Consider the following 9,049-nt stretch of genomic DNA (forward strand, 5'->3'; position numbering starts at 1 on the left):
TACTCATCACAGTTTCTGACACACATTCTGTCTTCTGGTCTAAAGAGACAGAAAACTTCCTCCAAGCTTTTAGTGAGTCAGCTCCGTTTATGAAATATTAAGAGGTGAACAGAGGATCTATAATTTACAAATCTATTACAGCATCTGCGGGAATATAACAGATTCTGGAAGTTTTGCACGAACTCATGGAAAAGTAAAAGGCTGGAGGAAGAAAGCTGGTTTCAAATTACCAATAACTGCAGTGTTTTACAACTTCCCTGCTTAAAGGTCCAGCATGTAATATTTGTCAAGGTTTATTGGCAAAATCTGAATATGCCCCGCCATTTTACACACTGGACCTTTAAGATTCATGTCAAGAAATCACATAGCCTATAACTTGTATTTGCAGTGGACATGAAGTGGATGCAACTGTCTACAGATAAAACAATTATTCAATTAAACAATTAGGAAAAATACAAACTATTATTAATCATGGATCAATGACTCTAGTCATTCTTTCTCACTGTAATAAGTAGGCACTACTAAATGATAGGCTAATTTATACATAAAAAAACTACTGAATAATAATAAATAAATCTGCAGATTGACTCATCATGAAAACAATTATTAATTGCAGCCCCCCTTTCTAGATATGTATACAGCATGTTGGCATGAAAAGATCCTACAGGGCTTTTGGTTCAGAAACAAGAGTCTAATTAACCTAATTTCAGACGGTTGCTACTGTATGTTGCACAATGAGCACTTTTTAAAAAGGATGGGAACGTTTCTTGCCCCTGCCCCCTCCTTTTCTAGAGATAATGATAACTTCTGGCGATGGTAATTTCAGGTTGTGTTACAGTACATGCAGAATCCATTTTATGCGTTTCCATCGAGGAATCTGATCTTCCATTTTCAAAAGGTTTACATGTTTTATGACTACAGAGATAAAGCTGGGATTTGTATTTTGGAACATAGAGACAATTTTCTGAATGGTCTGCTTGATTAAAGAGCCTTGCTCTAACGAGAGTGGGATTATTTCTATATTTTGTCCTTGAAAGAATAAGACTAATACTCAGTGTGCCGGCTTAAAAGCATCCAATCACATCCAAGATTCCCATAAAGTAAAATATACTGTGGTTGAATGTGATATATGATAGTTTTAATTAAAATTTTGTAAAATTGAGTGTTTTTGTGAATGAAAATCAATTAAATGGTTAGTTAAAAGTGTATATTTTCAATGTAGCTAGCTTTTACCAAGTAGAGGTTGAACATGTAATACTTTGAGATCATTGTTTAAAAAAGCAGCTTGATTAAGACTAATGAGATCAACAAACTGAGAGGAGCTTCTACAAACATTCCTCTGTGTGTATGTGTGTGTATTCTGCATGGATGGCTATATGCAATGTGTTTGATGGCGGGACACAATGGCCTCCCAGTCACACAGAATCAACTCAAAGAGATGGAGGAGAATAGAGAGAGGAAGGAGAGAAGAGAAGAGAGGAGAGGAGAGGAGAGGAGGAGGGGGATGGATGGCCATGGAAGAAAGAGAGCAGTGAAAAGAACCAAGAGGAGGAAAAAAGATCTGGAGCCTGAAATTTGTATCCGAACCACACGAGATGGAGATGGCTCCAAAAAGGGTGGGGAACACCAGTTTAGATAAAAAATCATTGAGAAATAGGGTAACCCTTTAATTTACAGGCCGCTAATTACGTGATAATGTCAAGAAATAGCCAAGAAATAACAATTCATTGCGTAGTAATGATGAGAAATTGGCTAGAAATAATGGTCAATTCCATAGTAATGTCATGTTTTTCATGAAGGAAAGGGTTGGGGTTAGGGTGCTTTTCATGCTTTCATTTCTTTTAGAAAGGCCAGAATACTGTTACTTCTAGACATTAATTGTTATTTCTTGGCTATTTCTTCACATTATCACCTAATTAGTGGCCTGTAAATTAAAGGGTTACCAGAAATAGTCAATAATTAGGGCTAAGTTCAATTTTCAGTGTGTGAAAAGAGCATTTATTTCCAAGACCATATTCATACCATCTGGCTGTGCTCTAAGCTAAACCCTAAGCCTATTACTTCAGCATTGATCAGAAATCATTGGGGATCAGGTCAGACTCAATTTGAGCTCAGAGAAGACTGAGAGGGGAAGAATAGGGATCGGCCGCAGGAAGAGATGAGGAAAAGGAGATGTAGAAGAAGGAGCTGATGGTGGAGAGATGAGGGGTAAAGTGGTCGTGGTAATCATGGCAGTGAGGATGGGATAAGGGATAAGGGATGGGGGTGGGGGTGGGTGGGTGGGTGGTGGTGGGGGCAGTATGGAAAGCAGTGCCCTAAAGGTCTGGCAGCCAGAAGAAAAGCTTGGTTTCCCAGGGGGATGGGAACTGGAGTGCTTTCAGTGGAAAAACGCTACACACACAGACAAACAAACACACACACACACACACACACACACACACACACCCATCACAGTATGGTGAGGCATACTAAAACGCCAAGACTGATTTGCCATTTTAAGTGAAGTTGTTTTGAAATCAGTTTGTGTCATTTGACGAATGAAACCCAACCTGCCTGACCTTCTTACCTTTTGACCTTTTAGTAGCGGTGCCCCCATCAGGCGAGCCAGCGTAGTGACACTGTTTAATTTGATCAATATCACAACAGAATTACAATAAACATGATGTGTTGTGATGTGAATAGATAAAAAAACACTGCTATGGTTTGTTTTTAAAAGTTATTCTTCCTCAGTTTGTTTTCAGAAGATGAAGAATATTGAAAACTTGTATTTTTCTTCAAGCTGATTTGAGACTAACAATCCATATGTAGGCTAAGTCTTCATTAGTAAATGATACTGACGCAGCTGAGTCTCTATCAATTGGACAGAAAGTGATCTAACACTGTCCGGCCGCAGACTCACAACAAATCCAATAGAAAGTGACACCATACTGCAAACAGCAGAGGGAGGACACTGACTCCAGCAGGCCTGGTGCCAGATCGAAAGGAAACTGATTGAATTTCTGCTGCTAAATACAATCTGCCAATTTTATTCAGTTCAGTGCTTTGTTGGCATCAAACCCTGATGTTATTAATAAACATAAAAGAGACAATAATGGATTCAAACCTGCTTCCGACAAAGACAAGATGACAACAAAAGCATTGGATGAAACTGATCAATCACATACATCTTTGGACATATGGCATTTTAGTGTTTGGTTTCTTTTTGTTCTCATGCCTGATGTCGAAATGTTAAACATTTCAGTGCTGTCCAGTTGTTTGTTTTTCATTTGAGCTTCATTCGCAGAATTGAGGGGGGAAAAAAAGAAAGAAACGTGAGTAAACGAGAAAAGCCAATAGTAAAGTTGACAGAAAGAGGGCGAGGTGGACGGTGCCAGAGTAATGCCTACAGGAAATTTTGGCCTGTATAACTGATATTTAAAGGCTGAAGCTGCTGTTGTCACTATTTTCCAGGCAGCTCTGTCCAAACCCACACAGCTGACTGACTATGTGTGTGGGAATGGGAACGCTGACTAAACACACCACTGCACCGGACACTGGAGGCTTTGTGTTGTCTGTAAGGAAACTGTAAAGCCAAAGGAAATTAAAGTCAACTTATAGAATTGACATTCTGGACAGTGACACCTTTAATACTCACTAACGCACAGTAAAGCCCCCCAGCTGCTGCTCGCTGTAGGTCGCCTGTCAACTGCTTCCTGTCATATTCTGCAGTCGTTTTTTATGAAATAATCTGTAATCCTGAATCATGATTGGTTAGAAATGTATTTCAAAAACCATAAAACAATGCAATGTTTACATAGCCTTAACTTTCTTGAACAGCTTTTACCCTACAGCTATCAGGTTTTAAATTCTTAATTGCACTTTTAAAAGGAGACATATGTGCAATAATATTTATCATTGCAACTTTTTAATACATTTATGAAAATATTGGTCTGTCTTTTCTGACTTTCTAATGATGTTTCTGTCTTTCTGCCTTGTGTTTTTGTAATTTCGTTACATGCAAATGTACAACAATAAAATGGACTCTGACTCTGATAATGCACAAACACACCAAGGGGTTTCTGTATCAATATTCTCTTTCAGGTCGCTTTCAATCAATATGTTGACATCTAGACACTGCAAATAATATTTAAAGCAGAAGTAAGCGATCCGGTCGTTTTGGCTAATGCTGCGTTCCAGGCAGGCTTTTGAAACCGTAAATTACAGCTTCAAGTCACAACTTACGACTTTGTAGCGTTCCAGGCAACCCACTCGTGTTTTTCCGACCTGTTTTACCTGTGAAAGTCACTATAACGGCCACTCGTAACTTCCGACCCGTGAACTCGTACCGGATCGAACTGGTACGACTTCACAGGTCGGAAAAACACGAGTTACGAGTTGCCTTGAACGCACCATAACAGTCCTCGTCCCTACGTCGCCACATTCACGGCGTCCCTTGGCTGCACACACAGCCCTGCATGCCGTTCTCTCTCCTCATTGGATAAAAACTGTAGGATACGATAAATGTTTTCTCCTCGGCTCAGAGCAGAGCAGAGTGACTGACAGACCCGTGTTTCGGTCCAAACACTCTATGTAAGTGATTGCTGTCGGAAGATATAACTATTTAAGACTTATATTAACACAAATATATCACTTACTTCTGCTTTAAGATATGACATAAGCATTTGTTGTGTCATCCGTAAGCACTGATCAGTTATACAGCTTTACTGTGGGGTTTCAAAATATCTTTTGCATCATGGATTAATCTGCGGATTATTTTTGTGACAAATTGTTTTTGAGTGTCAGAAAATTGAGAAAAATGCCTGTTATATAATTTTCACTCAGCTTAAGAGGACGTATTGAAATAGACCGTTAACTTCATTGTTCAGGCGCCAAATCACTGACCAAATAAAGTGGACTTCCTGCTTATTTTTCGCCAGATGCAGACTTTAGGTCAGTCTGAAGTGATCTGAGGTAAACGTGAGGAAATGTGATGCAACATGAGGAGACTTCAGAGATGTGATCAGACGTGAAGCACAGTGAGGTGTTGCGAGGAATCGTGAAGCCCTGTGATGTGACATGATGCAATGTGAGGCGCCATGAGGCAACGGGAAGCAACGTCAGGAGGAGGAGCAGCCACCGGTCTGTTGTTGAGGTCAACTTGGTCTGTTGTAGCCCCGAGATCAGTTCAACGCAGCAACTGTCTGTGTCTGCAGACTGAGGCAGTTTGGAAAAGAGCTGCATTTCCTTTGTCACACTAAACAACAAGGGCTGGGGTTAAAAATCGATGTTCAGATCCATATCTTCATTTGAAAGATCCGATATTGATTTATAAAATCCTTAGATCGATCTTTTACACCATACACTGTTAGACTGTTTACTTCTGGAGCATAAATGTGCATTAATGTAACTGCTTTTTTGGTCAATTTAATGTAAACATGAATATTTTTTAATAATACACCAGGTTAGAGAGTTCCCTCTGTACAATTTGCAACATTAGTTTTGTGAAAATCTCTTTCATAACCAATCAAATTGGTATTAAAACTGAAATATCTCAAAATAAATCAATATTAAATCGAATGGGGACCTTGTGAATTGGAATCAAATCAATTCAGTAAATCAGTAGCGATAACAACAACATGAGACGGCTTTAAAAGCTGTGTGTTGATTGATTGATTGATTGATTGATTGATTGATTGATTGATTGATTGATTGACTGATTGATTGAGTCTTCAAAGATGGATCCTGTTGTTGTTGCATCGGCCTTGTTCACCCCTTCCAGAAAATTTTTAACTGCACCAGAAAAGCTACAAGGCTGAAAAACTCAGATCTATTTTAGACTTGTAGGTCGACTACAGTCTGAGTGTTTGTGATTTTTTGCTGTGTCATAATGGGTATGAGACAGTCACACACACACACACACACACACACACACACACACACACACACCCCTACAGTATGGCCCACCAGGCTGTGTTTCTCACTCCCCCTGCAACCAGCTGTCTCAGCACACACACCAACAGAGAGATGCACACTCACCAGAACTTACTAAAGCAAATGTGCACTATAATTGCCAATACACACAAACACCTCATGCACATAATTGAACACACATGCACACACACAGACACACCCTCACTTTTCTCCTCTGCCCATGCAGACAGCGTTTTTAAATGGGGGCAATAATTAATAATGAATGAGGAGCAGCAGCAGACAGACTTTTAGCCTCGACTCCCAATGTCACATCACCTCAATGTCACACACACACACACACACACACAATGACACAGAGTCATGACAACATGCTGCAGTCATACCACACACAGCCACTTCACAGTCTGTGTGTCAGACAGAAACTGTTTCTGCACCGTCAACGTTACTGCAAAGGAAGTGTTGCATTATTATCACTAGTGCATAGAAGAAACTATGATTATGAGATGATTATAAAAACAAACTAGTGCTGCAAAGAAAATTATTCTACAAGATAGATAGATAGATAGATAGATAGATAGATAGATAGATAGATAGATAGATAGATAGATAGATAGATAGATAGATAGATAGATAGATAGATAGATAGATAGATAGATAGATAGATAGATGGATGGATAGATAGAAAGAAAGAAAGAAGCATAGATAGATAGATAGATAGATAGATAGATAGATAGATAGATAGATAGAAGAAGGATAGATAGATAGAAAGAAAGAAAGAAAGAAAGAAAGAAACATAGATAGATAGATAGATAGATAGATAGATAGAAACATAGATAGATAGATAGATAGATAGATAGATAGATAGATAGATAGATAGATAGATAGATAGATAGATAGATAGATAGATAGACAGACAGACAGACAGATAGATAGATAGATAGATAGACAGACAGACAGACAGACTTTACCGTGGTACAACATATAATTACACAATAAGAACATAGTCATAAAACATAAAAACCTAAAGAGATGTTGAAGGGCAAGGATTGCACTGCGTTGTTAGAAAGTCTATTTACTGTTCAGCTCCTTAATGGCACAAGAATAAACATGCTCTGGTATCTTTACGTGCAGGTTTTCAAGTATTTCAAGTCAATTTCAAGTTTAATGCTTTCCATGAAAACCAAAAAAGAAACAGACAACAACAAAAAACACTACATTAATCTATTCATTAATAAACATGTTTAAATCTCATTATTAAAGTCATAAATTAACAAAAAAAAGTCGTCTAAAGAGTTAAAGCTCCAGATGATGATGAAAAAAAGTCAAATCTATTTTTAGAGAAAAGCTGCTAGATGTTTAGAAACAGTTTAAATTTGATATAGTAGCTGCTGACATCCTCAGATGTCTGTTTCTGAGCAAGTGCAGACTACATGTGTGGCATGGAAATGTATGTGTGTGTGTGTGTGTGTGTGTGTGTGTGTGTGTGTGTTGAAGCATGGTGTAAGTGAGAAGAAAGGACTAGACAGCTGCTGACTCCAGCTTGATCTGGAGACTAATCGCTACAGGGAGGGATGGTGGACAACACTGTGTCAATGTGTGTGTGTACAGCAGGGCTATTTTAAAGTCCAGACCAAACGTGCATCAGACAAATTTACAACCAATTGGAGATAAGAATAGACATTAAGCGAACACACACACTCTCACGCTCTCTCTTTCTCTCTGTCACACACACACACACGTACTCATGTACATACACAAGAGTTGTGTGTTCTACTGGAGGGTCATGAATGAATAAGCCATTAGTGAATCATGCATAAATAACCAGACAATAACCACAGCAGCCACACGACTAACTGGAGTAACACTACGATTAGTAACATGTCTCTCTCTCTGTGTGAACTCCCATCATGATGTACTTTGTCATTTTGTGACGGATGAACATGTGTATTATTTCTCTCCTCTACTACTCGGGATACAAGCTGAGGACATTTTTAAAAAAGCATTTTACCCTCGACCTTTAGTCTGACCTACCTCCTAACTTTTCCCTGTTGCCACCCACAGGCAAAAAGTATCAGCTTTGATTTATGTCACATTTATTGAGTATACTTCTCAAAGGATGACTCATTTTGATTTTGTATAAGCAGAGGATGTTAACTGTTTTATATACTTTACGTAACTGGTTCTGCTGCTGGTGAAAGTCCTGATGTTATTTTACAACACTGATGAAGCATTTATGTACAGTATGAGTTGAGCATTATGGAACATATGGTCCATAAAGTCATAAACGTTGTGTGGTTGTAAATCTTGTGCCATACTTTCATAGTGAGGGGTATGATGACCATTTACATCCCCAAGGGGCCATTTATGGCGCCTTAAGGGGGTCGGTGAAGCTCCTGCAGAGTGGATGTTGACTGATCAGACAGCACCACACCCCACACCTTAGCGCTGTTACAGGAGAGGCTGCTTGAAAAAATCTGTAATTTTTTGTATTACTTACAGCAGACTTGTCACTTGTCATTGAGTTAGACCACGCACAGCAGCTAAAACCACGTTTTAAGATTCAGTCATTTCCATTTATCACATAAATCGTCTTTCAAGGGAAAAGACAGAGAATTTCTTGGTTCCAGCTTCTCGGATGTGAAGGTTTACCACTGAATCAGTCTTGGACAGTCGTTCGGTGAATTCTCATTAATACTACTAATTACTTGATAATAAATACAATCTGCTTCATAAACAGGGTGAACGATAAGGTAGAAAGGTTTGAACCTAGAACAATTGAGTGCAAATGGTGCAAACTATCCCAACACTAAAGGTATGACATTTTTTGCTTTTAACAAACCCTGCAAATGTGCAATTATATAATTATGTGTAGATAAGTTAACGACCTGCAATACTAATAGAATAGATGTAACCACACTGAGATATAATAAACCAAGTGTAGGCCAACAGTTGCTTCATCTTTCTAATATATTCAATTCACTGTGCTGCACTAAGGAAGGACCCTGAAGGCCCCTCACACACCCTGAAGGAGCCTTAAACCAAACCACTTGAAGGCCTCCACGCCCCCTCATCCACAAACTGAACCCAAGACACAGAAACCAACAAAGGGAGAGGAGGTAAAACTGAAGATGATATCACC

The sequence above is a fragment of the Trachurus japonicus genome, chromosome 24 (assembly GCF_045865225.1).
Source record: "Trachurus japonicus isolate A0001 chromosome 24, Traja_1.0".
NCBI lineage: Eukaryota > Metazoa > Chordata > Actinopteri > Carangiformes > Carangidae > Trachurus > Trachurus japonicus.